Source organism: Podarcis cretensis, assembly GCF_951804945.1.
Source record: "Podarcis cretensis genome assembly, chromosome: 1".
NCBI classification, from domain to species: domain Eukaryota; kingdom Metazoa; phylum Chordata; class Lepidosauria; order Squamata; family Lacertidae; genus Podarcis; species Podarcis cretensis.
In genome coordinates, this window is record NC_137170.1 from 42,857,636 (window position 1) to 42,875,864 (window position 18,229).

Genomic DNA, 18,229 nt, shown 5'->3' on the forward strand with positions numbered 1-18,229 from the left:
CATCCATGATTTCACAACTCTAATGTTATGTTTAACCACCTAGGAGAGTAAGTGATTGCATGCGTATTGGGGTCATGCATAGTGGGGTCATGCATGTTCATAGCTGTGAAAAGAGTGTGTACATACCAATGCTGTTAAACCATGAAAGTTCAGCTCTTTCTTGAATACATAGGCCATGAGTCAATGTGCTTCTGGATCCCACATTTTACCAATTTATGGTGGAAATTCTATCATTGTGGTGTGGGGTGTATTACTAGTAAATTATGGCTTAGAATTAAACCAAACAGTTTGTACCATCAATGGACCAGAGAGAGCTATGGAGAGGAACATAAGCATGAAAAAGATGAATAGCTTTGAAACAGAGTCTCTGCTAATGAGATGACAAAAACATACCCTTTGCATATTTTGTGGGTTTTGGTTTTGATATTCTACTTATGTCAAATATATGTAATTTTCAACCCTCATTTTATGAATTCATATACTATTCTGTTTCCTGTGTGGTTAGTAAGCATGCCAAAATTGACACTGTAGAAGTCTTGGAGATTTTCACGTCCAAGACATATTTTCAGGGGGATGGGATTTCTAAATCTGGCTTCTTCATTTTAGAAGATACCAACGGATATTTGGCTCAGATGCTTTCCAAGTTGGGGTGTCTACCACAAAAGATCAACAGGCAAACAGAAAAGTGTAGTCATATTTTTGGAAACTCGGGTTTGCTCCACCTAAAAGGCAAAAAAGGTAATGACTTTAGCAGATTTAAATCAAATGCTGCTGGACAAACGTATACAAACTATTTCCTATTAGAAATATTTTCTAGTTGGCTAAGCTTCTCCATGTTTTATTGAAAAAAGGGGGAATTGGATTGCTCATTTTATATCAAAAGGTGGGGGGGGAGCATACCGTATTTTTTGCTCTATAACACGCACCTGACCATAACACGCACATCGTTTTTAGAGGAGGAAAACAAGGGAAAAAACATTCTGAATGAAACAGTGGATATATCATTTTTGTGCTTCATGCTGTGGCCACAGACATGTGATCTGATGGTGAATTTGGGGTGACCCAATGCAAAAATCCTGAGAATCCCTGTGGATCCATGCTTTGTAACCACGTTTTTGCACCATTGCAGCCCCAGGCAACAGTGGGTGCGTGATTTTTGGGGGGCAGGCTGTAGCCATGGACATGCTATGTGCTCTGATGGTGAATTTGGGCTGACCCAATGCAAAGATCCTGAGGATCCATGTGGATCCATGTTTTGTAACCATGTTTTTGCACCATTGCAGCCCCAGGCAACAGTGGGTGCGTGATTTTGGGGGGGCAGGCTGTAGCCATGGACATGCTATGTGCTCTGATGGTGAATTTGGGCTGACCCAATGCAAAGATCCTGAGGATCCATGTGGATCCATGTTTTGTAACCACGTTTTTGCACCATTGCAGCCCCAGGCAACAGTGGGTGCGTGATTTTGGGGGGGCAGGCTGTAGCCATGGACATGCTATGTGCTCTGATGGTGAATTTGGGCTGACCCAATGCAAAGATCCTGAGGATCCATGTGGATCCATGTTTTGTAACCACGTTTTTGCACCATTGCAGCCCCAGGCAACAGTGGGTGCGTGATTTTGGGGGGGCAGGCTGTAACCATGGACATGCTATGTGATCTGATGGTGAATTTGGGGGGACTGAATGCAAAGATCCTGAGGATCCATGTAGATCCATGCTTTTTAACCACGTTTTTGCACCATTGCAGCCCCAGGCAACAGTGGGTGTGTGGTTTTGGGGGGGCAGGCTGTAGCCATGGACATGTTATGTGATCTGATGGTGAATTTGGGCTGACCCAATGCAAAGATCCTGAGGATCCATGTAGATCCATGCTTTTTAACCACGTTTTTGCACCATTGCAGCCCCAGGCAACAGTGGGTGCGAGATTTTTGGGGGCAGGCTGTAGCCATGGACATGCTATGTGATCTGATGGTGAATTTGGGCTGACCCAATGCAAAGATCCTTAGGATCCATGTGGATCCATGCTTTTTAACCACATTTTTGCACCATTGCAGCCCCAGGCAACAGTGGGTGCGTGATTTTGGGGGGGGCAGGCTGTAGCCATGGACATGCTATGTGATCTGATGGTGAATTTGGGCTGACCCAATGCAAAGATCCTGAGGATCCATATGGATCCATGCTTTTTAACCACATTTTAAGTGGGGAGGGAAGGAAAAACACAGAAGGGACAAGGAGCAGGAGAGGGGTGTGCAGAGAAGCAGCTGGCTAAGAATGCAGGAGAGGGGTAGGGAGAAAAGGAAGGCAAAAGTTTTCCCTCACCTACCCACCCAAGCCAGCCAGCTCGTGCTCTCTCTCTCTCCCTCCCTTCTGCATGTTTTCAGCTTTCCCCTCTGCTTGCCTGGAGGGGAGGGGCTTTCCCTGTTCTTTGTTCCGTTTGAGCAAACACAGCAAGGAAACAGAGGTGGGTGGGCAGTAAGACCCTGAGGCAGAATGCTGGAAAGCAGCTGCTTCCTCTTTTCAAGTTTCCCTTCTAGGAGACGCGCGGTTTGATTTTTGCCTGCTTTTTTTTGCCTCCCCTTGCACTATTTGGCTCCAGGGACCACGCATTCGCTCAATAACACGCACAGACATTTCCCCTTCCTTTTTAGGAGAAAAAATCTGCGTGTTATAGAAGGAAAAATACGGTACTTCAAAATCAATAGAGCGATCCTGAGATATGTTATTGCTCAGTAAAATGTGGTGTGTCAAATAAATATACTTTATTATAAGACATCTCATTTTGAAATATCCATTGTAATTGTTCAGTACTAGCAAATCATAAATTATCCTTGATACCAGTTAATCTGAACCAGATATATGTCTGGAGCAGTATTGAAGCATGTATGTGTTATGAAGAAGATCAGATTTGCCCTTGGTTGCAGCAGGAGATGCTGAGGAAGGCAAGAAGCCAACGTCAAAGTCAGGAAGGTAAATCCAGATTATCACTAAATAAGAAAGGTAGTACAACCATGAGTGAAGACAGGTGGAGGCTATATGCATCAATGGAAATAGGTGCAGGAATGCTGTGTTCAAATAGGCAGGAGCAGTGGTCAAAAGAGTGGGTGGGGCAAACGGGTCTAGCATACTAGATAGTCATAGTGCCATTTTATGTAGTGTTATGAATTTATGGAAGTAGGCTATATGCCAAACCTCTCTAATCCCTAGATCCACCAAGTGCTAATTCCAAAAATAGCCAAGCTAGCTTCCTGGTGAGGTGGGGGGGATTAAGGGGGTCGGTGTGAGACAGCTAATGGGTGGGCCCCCTCCCTGAGCAGAGAATGCCAGAGTTTGGAATAAAGTTTTGCAGTGATGGGACCTAGAAGTAAAACAGCAAGCTGGAGAGGAAGAGCAACGTTTGAGAGCAATATTTTATTTCTGTTTGAATCCAAGGCTGTGGCTATTTCAGAAGCGAGATACTTTTTGCAGATGGACTAATAATACAGACTTAGCTTCAGGGTTGTTGCAAGGATTACAACTAGATAATGTGTATGAAGCACTTTGAGAAGTTGAAAACATTGTGCAAATACTAAGCATTAAAAACATGGGTATATTTGCTATAGTGAAAGTAGAGATGATAATGATGATGATGATGCAGATTTAGAGGGGGGGAAATTAAAGCCAACATTACCACTAAATATTTGCCACTGGCAACTTTGGGTTGAGTAAATGCAAATAGTATATCTCAGTCTTTGCAACCAAATGCCTGGAATGCCCTCCCATGGGTAATTCATGAGGTGAAGACAGTAATGACTTTAAAATATACCTGTTTACCCAAGCTTTCCTGGACTCTGAGTCTTTATTTGTATTGTTTTGTTTTGTAGACTACCCAGTTTTATTTGAGATAAAGGGTTGTTTTTCATTTTCATCTTATTTTAAGGAAATTTTATTGAATGTTGTGATGTGTGTGTTTAACTGCTTAAGGATTTTTATTATATTAAGCATTGCAGTGATAAGGCTGTAATCAACAAACCACTCAATTACAGAAGATTCCAATGAGGGCAACAGGACTTCCCCTGCTCTCAGGAGAACCCCCAGAAAAGAACAGGTGGGGAGGAGAGGGGAGATTGTTCTGTGAAATGCTTGCGCCGATAGAATGACCTTCTTAGCACAGCTAAGGGGTGGGGAATCTATATTTAATAAATAATTACAGTACATAAGTTTCATGAGTAAATAGATAAGATGAATTCAGTTCTCTCTTTCTTAAGAATCCTAAAGTTGTAACCCTAAACACACTAGACAGTAAGCTCCGATGAAGATTGTGGTGCATACTTCTGAGTATAAACAGGATTTTGCTGTTAAGGTATTACTACATCTTTAAATATCTCTAAAGTACACACCTGCATACGCACCCAATTTAAATCAGCAGGTGATCTGCTGTCCCACCACTGGTGAAATTAATAATAGTAATCATCATCATCATCATCATCATCATCTATTCATACCCAGTCTTTTTACCTGACAGGACTCAAGGCAACTTACAGATAAAAACAAGAACAATTGAAAACAGAAAATGGGACCAGCAGTCTATAACGTAAAGGACTGTACAGTAAGACATCTGTATCAAATGAAGTGGGGGGGCAGAATTCTTATATTTTTATCTGCAAAAAAGACAAAGGCTAGGAAACAGTGATGCAGACTCTGCAAATACACCTTAATTTGACTGTAACTTTGAAGTGGCTGTAGCTTTGAAGCCATTTCCTCCCCAGAGTCTGCTCTGCTAACCATGTGACATGGCTCTCGCCTTGAAAGTCTATCAAGTTACATAATCCATCTAGCACATTCCTCACCATTCCTGTTTTTAATGACCTAGACCGGATTCAACCCAATGGCCTCCTTAAACATTCCTGCGGCTTTCTGTCACTTACAGTATCGAGTTAGGAGCGTGTGTTTTGTGTTTGCTTCTGCACTATTAAATAACACAGCGGGACATGAAGATGTTTCACATATTTATGGCTTTTTCGTTATCTTCCCGGTTCAGATTCCTTTTGCACATGGTGCCAGTGGGTGAGTGACTTCCCCACATCCATTCTAAAATTCATTTTCCACTATACTGCTGTAACCTTTAACCTGTCAAGAAAAAACTCTTGTTGATTAAAAGACACAAACATTTAAGGGTCATGTGATGTCCTGGAATTCCCCCTCCCCACACCCTAGTTCTGTCAATGTCTCTCAGTGATTTCGCCAAATTTCTGCTAAAAACCCAGCCAGCACCTGTCTTTCCTGATTAGTTTTTTAAAAGAAAGAAAAGAGATGGAGAATACAGGTAGACCTGGAGACACCTGATCTGATTTTTTTGAGGGTAACCAACAATCTGATACCTGTGAGAAGCAGGGCACATCAGTATGATCTGCAGGTGGCTTTTGCAGTATCAGCACATCTCTAATATTACTGGAGATTTTTGTGCGTGTGAAGAAAAGAAATACATTAACAAGACCTGTACTGGACAAAAGACATGGGATACAATGGATCTGTCAAGTTAATCCACTATTCTGTCCTCCTTATCCCCTGACGGTAACCAATATCCCTTACATCGTTAAAGCAATTTGCCATTTGTAGCCCTAAAGAGGCAAACATCTTCTTTCCCCTCTTTGTTATAGGGACCACTGTTCCTAGATCTAGAAAACTGCGGTAAAGATTCCACTGTAAACTCACTTTGAGGCCTTCCCTGGAAATAGGGGTGGAGAAGACATTTGGACCTGTTCATATTTAAATGCGGACCTATCTAATTTTGTACTTTCTGAAACAATATGAAAACCAAAACACAGCTCTCCTTTGAAAGGAACCTTTCTCTGAATTTTGCAATTCTGTTCTCCAACCAAATAATGTGTACAAAAATGTGTTCATTTGGGGAAGTGTGCATAAAAATGCATTTATGAGCAAAAATAACTTAGAAAATGTGTTCCTTTGGTAGACATTGCATGAAAAAATGTACATATTGTGGAAAATATGGACTAAAAACAATTGCAAACTGATGCAGGGCTGTGGAGAACTGAGGACTGGAAAAATGAGAAACCACTATTGACATATTTGTCCATCCCTAACTATAAATAAGCAGAATTTAAAAGGACAACATGTTAATGTGACCATCTGGCTTACAGTTCTATTGTGTGGTTGTTGGGCAGGGGGAGAGGCAAAGAGTCTTGACTCACAATAGACCCCATTACAAAACATATCAGTTAAAGGGCACATTCTCACTTTGTATGATTGCAATAAAACATGGCATGGAGGGAAAAAAGCACTTTGGTGACTTGTCTTGGTGCTATTTTCATAGGAGAGTTTTGAACTCCACAAGTACTTTCATGCTCTGTTAAAATGCTTAGCTTGACATCTAAAAATCATTACGGCTTCTCATGTTTTAAAAACCGTTTTAGATACTATTGACACTTTATGAAGAAAGAATATCAACTTCAGTTATGCCCTGAGTGTGTGTTGGTGGGAAAGAGGGGTGCTAATATTCTTGACTGTCATTTTTCAGAAAGCCCCAGAAGAGGATGAAGGTTCCATGGATTATTACAAAGAGTAATAAATATTCAGTGAACCATTTTTTTTTTAAGCCTAAAGAGCTCTGGTTTATGGAAATGCAGTGTGTTGCATGTTACTACTCAAAATAACAGTAAACCAGGCAAGATGGATTTATATTCAAGCTGCCGTTCTTAAGTAGCAGCTGAAAAGAAGGAGCACTCATGTGCTTCTCAACCAGTGAAGGAGGAGTGGGTGCCATTCAAGTGGTACAACCATAGAGACACTCTACCTACAGAAAGGTCTGTGTTAGCCTTCAAATGCTGATTACGGTACATCAGCCACTCAACTGCTGAATAGTAGAGTTCTATGCAAATACAGAGGGACGCAGGTGGCGCTGTGGGTTAAAGCCTCAGCGCCTAGGACTTGCCGATCGAAAGGTCGGCGGTTCGAATCCCTGCGGCGGGGTGCGCTCCCGCTGCTCGGTCCCAGCGCCTGCCAACCTAGCAGTTCGAAAGCACCTCCGGGTGCAAGTAGATAAATAGGGACCGCTTACCAGCGGGAAGGTAAACGGCGTTTCCGTGTGCGGCTCTGGCTCGCCAGAGCAGCGATGTCACGCTGGCCACGTGACCCAGAAGTGTCTCCGGACAGCGCTGGCCCCTGGCCTCTTAAGTGAGATGGGCGCACAACCCCAGAGTCTGTCAAGACTGGCCCGTACGGGCAGGGGTACCTTTACCTTTACCTTTATGCAAATACAGTGGTACCTCGGGTTACAAGTACTTCAGGTTACAGACTCCGCTAACCCAGAAATAGTACCTCTAAAGAACTTTGCTTCAGGATGACAACAGAAATCGTGCGGTGGCAGCGCGGTGGCTTCAGGATGAGAACAGAAATTGGACAGCAGCAGCAGGAGGCCCCATTAGCTAAAGTGGTATCTCAGGTTAAGAACAGTTTCAGGTTGAGAACGGACCTCCAGAATGAATTAAATTCTTAACCCGAGGTACCACTGTATATAATTTTTTTCTTAGATTTTCTCTTTTACAATTTAACATACTCATTTTACATCATTAAGATATCAATAACTTCCCTTCTTATCTTTCCATGCTTCATTTTACATACCATAAATCCCTGCATATTTTACAAAAATTATACATTTCAGTATTCCATTATTGCATCCATCAAAACTTATTTACACTATTGAATTTATCTTAATGCTGCCAGCATTTTCAGCTGTATAGTGGTACCTCAGGTTACGGACACTTCAGGTTACAGACACTTCAGGTCACAGACTCCACTAACCCAGAAATAGTACCTCAGGTTAAGAACTTTACCTCAGGATGAGAACAGAAATCGCATGCCAGTGGTGTGGCAGCAGCAGGAGGCCTCATTAGCTAAAGTGGTACCTCAGGTTAAGAACAGTTTCAGGTTAAGAATGGACCTCCAGAACAAATTAAGTTCCTAACCCAAGGTACCACTGTACAGGGTTGCAGTGTTTGGACTACTGTGGTGAGTTTATTAGACTGTAAAACTGTAAGCTGGGACAGTTGTGAATTTCATTTCTTGGAAAGCACTATACATTAAATAATAAATGAGGAAAACAATGAGAAAGCAATCCAGATGGAGAGGAAGAGGCGTGAGAGGTGGAATTAAAGAGCCATACATTTATGGGAGGGGGTGCCACATAATAGCACCCCACTTTCAATAACATATGTGTCTGGAATACGCCCAGGGTTTGTTTGTTTTTTACAGTTGTTCCAAATCCACAATGATTTCTTCTCAATCAATTTATATTTTATTCCTCATCCTCTTCCAGAGGAGGTCCATGGATCCGAAAGCTTCTCTGCACAGTCAATTCTCCACAGCTCCTAACATACTTAAGATTCCTTCAGCTTTGCTCAACCCAACTCTGTACCGCATCCATTTAAGATGATCTTTGTATTGTTCATTCTTGGCAAAAGTAGAGCCCAGTCCATCTGCCTTATGTTGGGGATGCAGTGCACAAGGGACCATTCTGTTGCATATAATCTGGTGGTTAGGACTTAGAAGCTGAGAGGCAAACCAGCAGTTCAGCATGCTCAGGCAGGGCTAAAATGCAAAATATTCATGGCTAGGTCACAATTTCTACTGGCCAACAGTTTGGCATCAAAAGGTAGAATTCAAATCTCCTAGCTCCAGCCTACCTGCTAGGCAGAAGTTAGGAGAACTAAGGAAGGCCTGTTGCTCAGTGGTAGAACACCTGCTTTTCATGCAGAAGGTCACAGGTTCAATTGCCACTACCTACAGTATAGTTAGGCCCAAGAATGAACCCATAAGAAATCCTGAAGAGTCACTGACAGTCACTGCTCAGCTAGATGGGCCAATGGCCTGACTGCATCCTATGTTCCTGTAATGTTTTCCCATTCTCACTATCTCAGCCACATCCCGCAATTCTCCTGGTCAAAACTGCCTCTTCTGTTCTTGTTAAAAGTGAAAATCCGGAAACAAAAGTGGTTGAGGTGTTGTTGCTTTTTGCATGTTTGTTTTGGGCCAAAGTTGTTGAGCGTTGCAAAATCTCAAAAAAAGAAAAAGAAAAGATGTTTTGAGCTGTTTTTAAGGAAATTCGCCACATTCTACACTTCCAACAAGGGTTGCCAATACATCCAGATTTTCCCAAACATTTCAGCGATTTCCGCCCAGACACTGTTTCTGACGGCCAAATCCAGGCTATGTCTGGGAAATTCCGGACATATGGCAACCCTAATTTAACTCAACTTCATGCAGGAAATAGTTTCTCTTCAGTGAAAGCTGTTTTTTAAAATAATAATTAAAAAATCCCTCTGAGTAGGAGGAAAAATAAGTATGGTAGCCCAGGGTTGATTTACTCTCCTTCCTATTTGGGGAAACATGTCAGGGGAAGCAGGAAGGCTTTGGATCTAGCAGATCCAAGTATCCCTCAATCTGTATCCTTGTCAGTTGTCAGAGTACTGACAGTCAGCAGCACCAAGGCCATTTTCCCCATGCTGGCTGGGAAGGTGCTTCATTTAAGAGAACTCCCTCTGTGAAGGTGGAGCTTCTTCCCTACTTGCAGAGCAGACCTGCAAAACTCTACCATGCCTAGGATGCCCTCCCACAGACCATAAGATTGTGCCTCAAGTAAGTGAGAAATAGTTCTTTTTTATTGGAACGCATGCTGAAGCAAATATGCCGAAGAGGGAAATTCTGGTTTTATTGTTAATTTCTATCAGAATGGGTTTTTTCCCTTTTGCACTTGGGTTTGCCGTTTTGAATTCCAGCTGGATAAAGTGTTTCTTTTTGTCTACTTTCCATTATGTGTGGTGTATACCTTTTCAAATGTCAAACCCCTCAGACATCAGTGGTTTTCTACAGTTGAGGACAAAGTTACTGTTGTAAGAATCAAAGTATTCAACATGACCTTTGTATGGATGTCTAATGGTTAATTAATGAATTGATTCTTTTTGCAGCTAGAAACCTCCTGGACTGGCGTATTTTTTAAACCCAATTTTTCATATGTATATTTAAATGCATGTTTAAATATCAGTTTCTGAGACCCTAGCATATTTTGCACAGGGTTTCTGAGCATGTGCTGTTGAACACTTTTTAGAGGAGACTCTAAACTAAACATGGAAAGGACTAAGAAGGAGCCTGCATGCCCAGGGACCCTGGCAATGGGGCTTTCTGTACAGACCTCTACCCTATCCCCAATTCAAGCCCTTGCATATATAGTCCAATGCCTGAACCAGGCTTAGGTTATATAGCATTGTGATGTCATTACATTAACTGCATAATCCCTCAATGACTAGGACAAGGGCGAATTTCAATGCACTGCTGACTTTCCTTTGGCCTGTAGTGCTTGGCTGCTTCCAACATCACATCAGGTTGGGGTGCTTGCTTCCTTCCCTTGCCAGGCCTCTCCCAGGAGGGAGGGAGGAAGAGATCTGGGGTATGAGAGAAAAAGAGGGGTGTGCTCAGCAGAGAAATAGAGGGGCAGATAGCAGAGGAAGAGCGGTGGATTGGGAGAGAGAGAGCGGGAAAGAGAGAAAGGAGAGAGAGGAGAGAGAGTTGTGGGAAATTATAGGCAGATAGAGGGATGCGGTCAAAAAGAGAGAGGCAGGGTGAGAGTGTGAGAAGAGTTTTGAAGGTGTGGATCAGCCAACCCAATCTGTACTTTCAAAGGCATCCCTCAATGGAATGCATATGTTGATGAGCTGTGTCCTATCTCTGCTTCATGCCTCTGACAAATTCTTTTCCAGGCAATAGCTTTGAACAACCCAGTGACGCCATATCCAGCAATATTTCTGGCAAAGCAGCCCTGGAAGTCCGCTCTGCACCAGCAGGTCATTTCACACAACATAACTCTGTACTAGCACAGTGTTGATTGTGCATAAAGCTCATGCCCCCAAATCAAAAAGATGTGAGCAATACAGTTAGACAGCAGTAGAAAAATGGTGTTGAATGGACAGGGTGTTACCATTCCGTTTTCTGTTGTCATTTTCATAATCCACAAGAGTTCTTACCGCATTCACTGCCCTGAAACAATGCAAAAAGGAAGTATTGGGCAACAGGAGAAAAGAAAGATTTATGGGCTCTGTTCCAAGTTATTTCATAATGTTTTTCTTGGATCAGTTTGAAACAAATGGGAATGACTATGCCTCTGTTATTATTACTTCATGCACCACTTTCTGTGGAATCCGTAGAAAAAAAACATTATTAATCAACATGTGTGTGTGGGGGGGGGGGTTGCAAATCAAGTCTTTCTGAGATGTGCAAATTGCAGCAGTGCCATAGGCCTTGGAGGTTGGCACTCTCAATATAATCCACACTCCTTGGCACCTTCATTGCTAGCAGTTACAAGAAAGGTATGTTTTTAATATACAGTAGTACCTTGTTTTGTGACCAGGATCCATTCTGGAGCGCTGGCCACTAGCCGAAAAGCACGCTGGACAAAGTGCTGCGTCTGCACACATGTGTGGAGCGGTTTGCACTTCTGCGCATACGTGAAGCATGATTTAGCGCTAATGCACATGCACGAGCGGCGAACCCAGAAGTAAACCGTTCCAGTACTTCTGGGTTTGCTGCGGACGTTAGATGGAACGGGCGCTCAACGAGGTACCACTGTATGTGATATTAGTCAACCTTTGCAACTCCAGGCTAGCCTCAAAAAGCCAGTTCTAGACACTAGTCCCTGTTTGGTCTTCAGTATGAAGGCATGTTTGTCCAGCAGAATACAATTATTTTTTAAAAAAATAATTTTAATCATGCCTAGAATGTAGCACCTTATGGCTTGTTCCCAATACTGTGGTGAAGTTTTCAAGCTGTGGAGTCAAGCACATAGCAGCACAAAGCAAAAAGGAGCAAGAGGACTTTTTGAGTAGTGTAATGTGTCATAGCTTCAGCATGGTGCATTATAGCACAGGAATCAACTTGTGTGTTATAAAACACTAGCAGCCTTGTTCCCGGCATTGCTCAGGGATTCTCAGAAACAAAAAAAAACAGAAAAATCACCTCAGTTTTGAAATCAGTGGCTAAAATCAGGCAGTGGCGTAGCGTGGGGGGTGCAGGGGGGGGCGGCCGCACCGGGCGCAACATCTGGTGGTTAGGGTTAGGGGGCGCAAATCCACGGGTTAGGGGGCGCAAATTACTTGCCTTGCTGACAACCCACGCTACGCCACTGAAATCAGGGCAGTTTTTGAAAGGATCAGTCCACCCTCTTGATTCAAAATAGTACCCAACTGTATCTAAACCTAGGCAAAAGCCTGCTGCATGATCTCAGGAACTATAATGTGAAATTTGGTTATGGTATCTTGAGGTGCCCAAATGAGTGGCAAAGAAACAAGCAGCTTCTCAAGATATATGGTGCATAATTGGAGCTCTTGCCTGGGTCTGTAATCTATCGAAATCTCCTCTTACCAGTTTTGACATGAATGTGTTTGTGGCTCTGTTGCTCTTAAACAGATAAAAGTTGAGCTGACATACTTGGCTCATAAAGATTGTTCCATCAATGCAAGCATTTCTCTTTGCCCAGTAGAACAATCTTCCCTCTCCTTCCCCTGCACACTGTTCTTGAAGGTCAGATTTTGGGGAGCTAGGGCGGAGTGCAATCGAAGCCCCACTGTGCTTCCCTCCTTGCACTGGCTTCCACTTGCAGAACAGGCCACTTGAATCCCACCCAGTACATTTGTCTAAGCAATGGAAGCAACGTGGGTTTCTGTTTGAAGTTTGCACAGTTCTTGATCTTATTTCTTTGCTGATTTTCATTTTCACATAAAATTAAAAACACAAACAGAGAGAGGAAAAAGCATGTCCAACTGTTTTATTTTGATTTGGGGGATTCATTTTTGCTAACCTGAGAGCCAACTTGAATCTACATAAATCAATCAAGAACTACAAAACCACAGTAAACAGTCAAAGGACTGTAAACGGCAAATTAACAAAATACTGAGAATGCTGTAGGGGGACCCAGTAAACACAAAGAAGCAGGGCCAGTAAATATAGAAGACACCCTCCCCCCCCAAATTTTTTAATGCATTTTATAACACAAATAATAAACACAAACAGAAAAGACAAACAATACAAACAAATTCTTGTCATATCCTTATTTTTCTAAATATTGTTAAGTGGGTTTCCCCAAGTCCCACTTATCTGATTTTCATTTTACTTCATCTTTAGCAGTTTACATATATCATAATTTCTAACCATCTTTTTTCCCCCACACTTTCTTTAACCATAAAAAACTTCACATTTTATCACTTATAAAATACACTTTATTTTACTTCTAACCCTGCCGCCTATATCCACTTCCAAAGATTTAAATATTTACATATTTTTTCAAATATTCCTTAAACTTCTTCTTCCACCCTCTCTTCTCTCTGGTCTTGGAATCTCCCGGTCAGTTCGGCAAGTTCCATATAGTCCATCATCTTCATCTGCCATTCTTCGATAGTCGGTAAATCTTGTTTCTTCCAATTCTTCGCTAGCAATATTCTCACGGCTGTTGTGGCATACAGAAAAAAATGTAGAAGACACCCTGCTTTGCTTCCTTTTCCCATTGTCATTTCTTCATTCCTCATTCTCAGGCCACATCCTCTCTAGCCTGACAATATCAACCTGGCTTATACTGAGTCAGACCATTGGTCCACCTAGAACAGTACTGTATTCCAGCTGGCAGCTGCTCTTTGGGGTTTTAGGCAGAGACAACTTTCACATTACCAGGGGCCTGATTCTTTCAGCTGGAGATGTTAGGAATTCAATTTGCTGTATGTAAAGCATTTGCTTTTCTAAAGAGCTGTAGCCCTCAAAGCAGATGGTCTATATACAGTGGTACCTCAGGTTACATACGCTTCAGGTTACATACACTTCAGGTTACAGACTCCGCTAACCCAGAAATAGTACCTCAGGTTAAGAACTTTGCTTCAGGATGAGAACAGAAATTGGACGGTAGCAGCAGGAGGCCCCATTAGCTAAAGTGGTACTTCAGGTTAAGAACAGTTTCAGGTTAAGAACGGACCTCCGGAACAAATTAAGTATGTAACCAGAGGTACCACTGTATGTCAGAGAATGAAGTAACAGGGTGGACTCTCCCACTTCAGACCGCAGGTGTGTGGAGGGGATGTCACCTTGCTGAATGCTTCTCTGCAGTAAAACAAACAAACAAACTTCCAGAAAAAAAGAAAACAGCATGGCAGGCAAAGAACTGCTGTTTCTTTTCTATTTGCTGGAGAGTTTGGGAAAGTAGAGGAGGAGAGTTGAAAACCATAATCTACCAGCTGTTGTCCGAAGTGGTACAATCCAGCCTAATCCCTCATCCTTCTTCTGCCTTATTTATTTGGAAGAGAAGCCTCTTCCAGGCCTATGGTGTGAGTGGAGAACCATTCAATAAAGTACTGGTTGTTGTAGCAGCAACAGTAGAAGTAGCAGAAATACTAGGATGTTTATTTGCTTAACATGTGATCATTACTAAAAGGGCTTATCTTGATGTATTTTAATAGTGTTTAATTGTACAGTACAATATTATGCAGTGAATCACTGAATGACTGTATAACATGGTTTATCCATATATGCCAAGGTAAATTTGGAACTACGTGCTCTGGCCTGATCACGTCGATTATTTTATTTTCTCTGCGGCACGTGAAACTTGATAGGTTTCCAAACAGAAATTGAAAAGTTTCTTCTGCCACTTTATGAAAGCGCAGTTTCTGGCTTTCCAGTTGGCACAATGCTGTTGTTTGCCTCCTAATCTGTAGTCTGTAGAAATTACGGGAGTCAGAAGGAAATTCAGCAAAAAGCACTTCTTTCCCCGCCTATAACAGTTGACTAGACTCTTATCATAACTTTTTGCTTACAGTACTGTACTATGGCATTCTTCTTAGCCTACAATTCAGGCTAAATGAAAGATAAATGAAAACAGAGCATGTAGATACCAAATGCCACAGCCCAGGCCATCAGCAGCACTACTTCTGGATTACCATTCCCTTGACAAAATACACCAAAACTCTGTCATATATATTTGCAACAATTCATTATTTTACACATTACCTAATACCTTTAAAAAGGTAAAGGTAAAGGTACCTCTGCCCGTATGGGCCAGTCGTGGGCCAACTCTAGGGTTGGCGCTCATTTCGCTCAAAAGGCCGGGAGCCGGCACCGTTCAAAGACACTTCCGGGTGACGAAGCTGCAACTGGCGAGCCAGCACCAGTGCCACACACGGAAACGCCGTTTACCTTCCCGCTATAAAGCGGTACCTATTTATCTACTTGCACTTAGGGGTGCTTTCGAACTGCTAGGTGGGCAGGAGCTGGGACCGAATGACGGGAGCTCACCCCGCCGCGGGGATTCGAACCACCGACCTTATGATCAGCAAGTCCTAGGCACTGAGGTTTTACCCACAGCTCCACCCGCGTCCCCCTAATACCTTTACCACCCCCCAAAAAATGACCCCTGAATTTTTGAATTTTATTGATATTGATGCTGCATTTTATGTTGTATTTTATGCTGTTTTATGCTGCTTTTAAGTCACATTTTAATTAATGTTTTATATTTGCTGTTAGCTGCCCTGAGCCCGGTTTTTAAACCAGGAAGGGAGGGGTATAAATAATTTATTATTATTATTATATAAGTTGAAATACAACCCCTTTCATGAGTAATATCTCACTTCCCATAATGGATTTGTCCTCCAAATCATGCACCCTGGAATACATTACCATAGCAACATAGAGGGATGAGGAGTCTGTGGTTCTCCAGAGGGTCTTGCTCCAATTAGCCCCAGCCAGCATGGCCAAAAGTCAGGGATGATGACTAGAGGGCCACAGGTTCCCCATAAAAGAATGAGGGACAATAGTTCCCTCCCCAGCCCTTGTGCAGCTGGGCCATGCACCACCCTGTTAAACTGATGCTTCTGTGGGCATCCAGGTAATGTGAAACGGGGACTGTCCTCTGCACTCCCGAAATGACATGTTTCTGGCACATTCATAAGAACACCAGAAGGGCTCTGCTGGATCAGTCCGATGGCATCCTGCACTCACAGTGGCCAACCAGATGTCTGCGGGAAACACAAGCAGGATCATCATCATCATCATCATCATCTTATTTGTATGCCGCATTTCCATAGTTAAAACAGTGCTCAAGGCAGCTTACAACATGACAAGATTTACATAATTACCAACATAACAAAAGTCATAAACAATAAAACACATCAAAAAGTACACAACCAAATAAAAAACAATTTCCACATAAATCACAAAATCTAAAACTAAGAATACAGCATTAATATCAATCACAATTTAAAATGACTTAGATAAAAAATAAAAGCAATTTAAAAACAAAAAGAAAACAAAAACAAAAACGGAGCCCTCTGTGTTAGAATTCCTGCTCCATGATTGCAGTCATGGGATTGTTGTCTATCACATGGCGGTGTATGTTTTGACTCCGCAGAGTGGGAAGTGACAGAGACAGGATGTTTGTGTTACTGTTTTCCATGAAGAGGAACTATTGTCCTTTGTTCTTTCTCTATTTGCTGTCTGATGCTGGGGAGAGAGGGAGCCATGTTGCAGTGCTCCATGTGTGTTTATACGTAAATAAATAAAGTAGATTAGCCAAAATGCCGAGTTGCTGAGTTCTGTCACACAAGCTGCGAAGACTCTGCCAATCCCTAAGTGTGCCGATGTCTGTTGGCACCGGTCGCTGTGATGTTCGGGCTGAAGAAAGCTCCTGAAGCTCCTGAACAAAAGACCAGGAGGAAAAGAACATGTGAGTCGGGCATGTGTCTCTGCCAGGGTCCTACTCGAGTGTAGGATGAGCTCCTGACACTCTCTGCCCAGCAGCAGCAGCAGTCCTTTATGGAGCCTGTCAGGCTCCGCCCCAAGCCAGGTGGAGAGAAGCAGGGCAGGGCCCTTCAGGCTCCCAGCAGGTACGGCCTCCATAAAGAACTGTGACAGTCCTCCATAAAGGATGTGAGCACAAGAGCACAGAAGCATTACAGCCTCCAACTGCAGAGGTAGGGCATAGCCATCGCGGATAGTATCCACCACTAGCCTTCTCCTCCATGAATATTTGTGCGGCATGCTGGAGGCTTTCCCTGTGTAAAAACACCTTCATACATTAAGGAATGGTGACACGGTCTAAATGAGTGATGGGTGCAGAAATCTCTTCTGTGTGCTCTTCTGTGTGCTGATTACCCTTTCCGGATTCTGACGTGTTATTTGACTTGTAACAGTCTTTTGGCATCTGCTCTTATTCGATAATGACTGAAAGTCTTTCTGATGCAGGAATGTTCTAAAAGTTAAGCCTGCCTAAAGGTCTATGTTATTACATTTTGAAATGCTGAAGAAGAAGACAATTCTCCCATCTTAAAAAGATGCCACCCAGATTCCTTCGCATTTGTCTGTCTGCAGGAAGAATGAGAAGCCCGTGGTCCTCTGGATGCTGTTAATGTCATCTCCCATCAGCCGCAGCCAGCATGGCCAATGGTCAGCGATTAGGGCAGTTGAGTCCAATAACTTCTGGAGGGTTCCCTATTCCTGGTGTGCATTTTTGTAATAAGCACAGTATCCTAATAAAAATAGTTACTGTGAATCTTTCTGCCTACAGGGCGAATTCAATTTTAAATTTACATTGGCACACTCCTTGATTGGGGGGGGGGGAATAGCAACAAAGGAAATATATTGAAGTCTATTAAGAATTATTACATTTTTTAGGGGAAACAGTTCCAAGTATTGCACATAAAATCGCTCTTTGTTCCTTGCCAATCTTTGTCTGTAGAGCATTGTTGTCTTATCCACCCTCTTCAGAAAGAATTCAGGAGAGAGAGAAAATTGGCCTCTCTGAACTTTCCCTCACTTGTTGTCTTTCTTTCAGCTGCAACTCTCCATGTGACAGATCCTGTGTCATAAATGCTGGCATAAGGATGCTATAAAAGGCAGCTGGGCTACTTTGAGAAAACATCTGGCAACCCCCTCCCCCCAAGACTTTTTCTTAAAGAAAGAGGAGGATTGGGATCTTATCTGAGAGCCGTTGTGCAACAGAGGATTGTGTGTTGGTGTTGGACTAGGACCAGGGAGACCTGGGTTCAAATTCCTTCTCAGCCTTGAAGTGTACTGAGTGGCCTTGAACTCTTTGCCAAAAGAAGAGACAAAATATAAATGGGAGAAACTACAGCTGCCCCAATGATGAGCAACCCTCTACACAGACAAGCAAATAGTGCTTCAGGTTATTAGAGGTGCATGTCTCTCTCTCCCAAA

General features: G+C 42.7%; 2 long non-coding RNA genes across 2 annotated transcripts in view; both read left to right on the forward strand.

Annotated features, from left to right (window-relative positions):
* Positions 1-706: 706 nt before the first annotated feature.
* LOC307211420 overlaps positions 707-18,229 on the forward strand; it is a 33,843-nt gene continuing 16,320 nt past the window's right edge. Inside the window, exon 1 of the long non-coding RNA XR_013836440.1 lies at positions 707-738. This is a non-coding gene — a long non-coding RNA (uncharacterized lncRNA). The remainder of the gene's footprint in view (positions 739-18,229) is intronic.
* On the forward strand, positions 10,766-17,863 carry LOC307211430. The gene is made up of 3 exons (XR_013836448.1): positions 10,766-10,830; positions 17,384-17,458; positions 17,847-17,863. It is a non-coding gene; the product is annotated as an uncharacterized lncRNA (long non-coding RNA).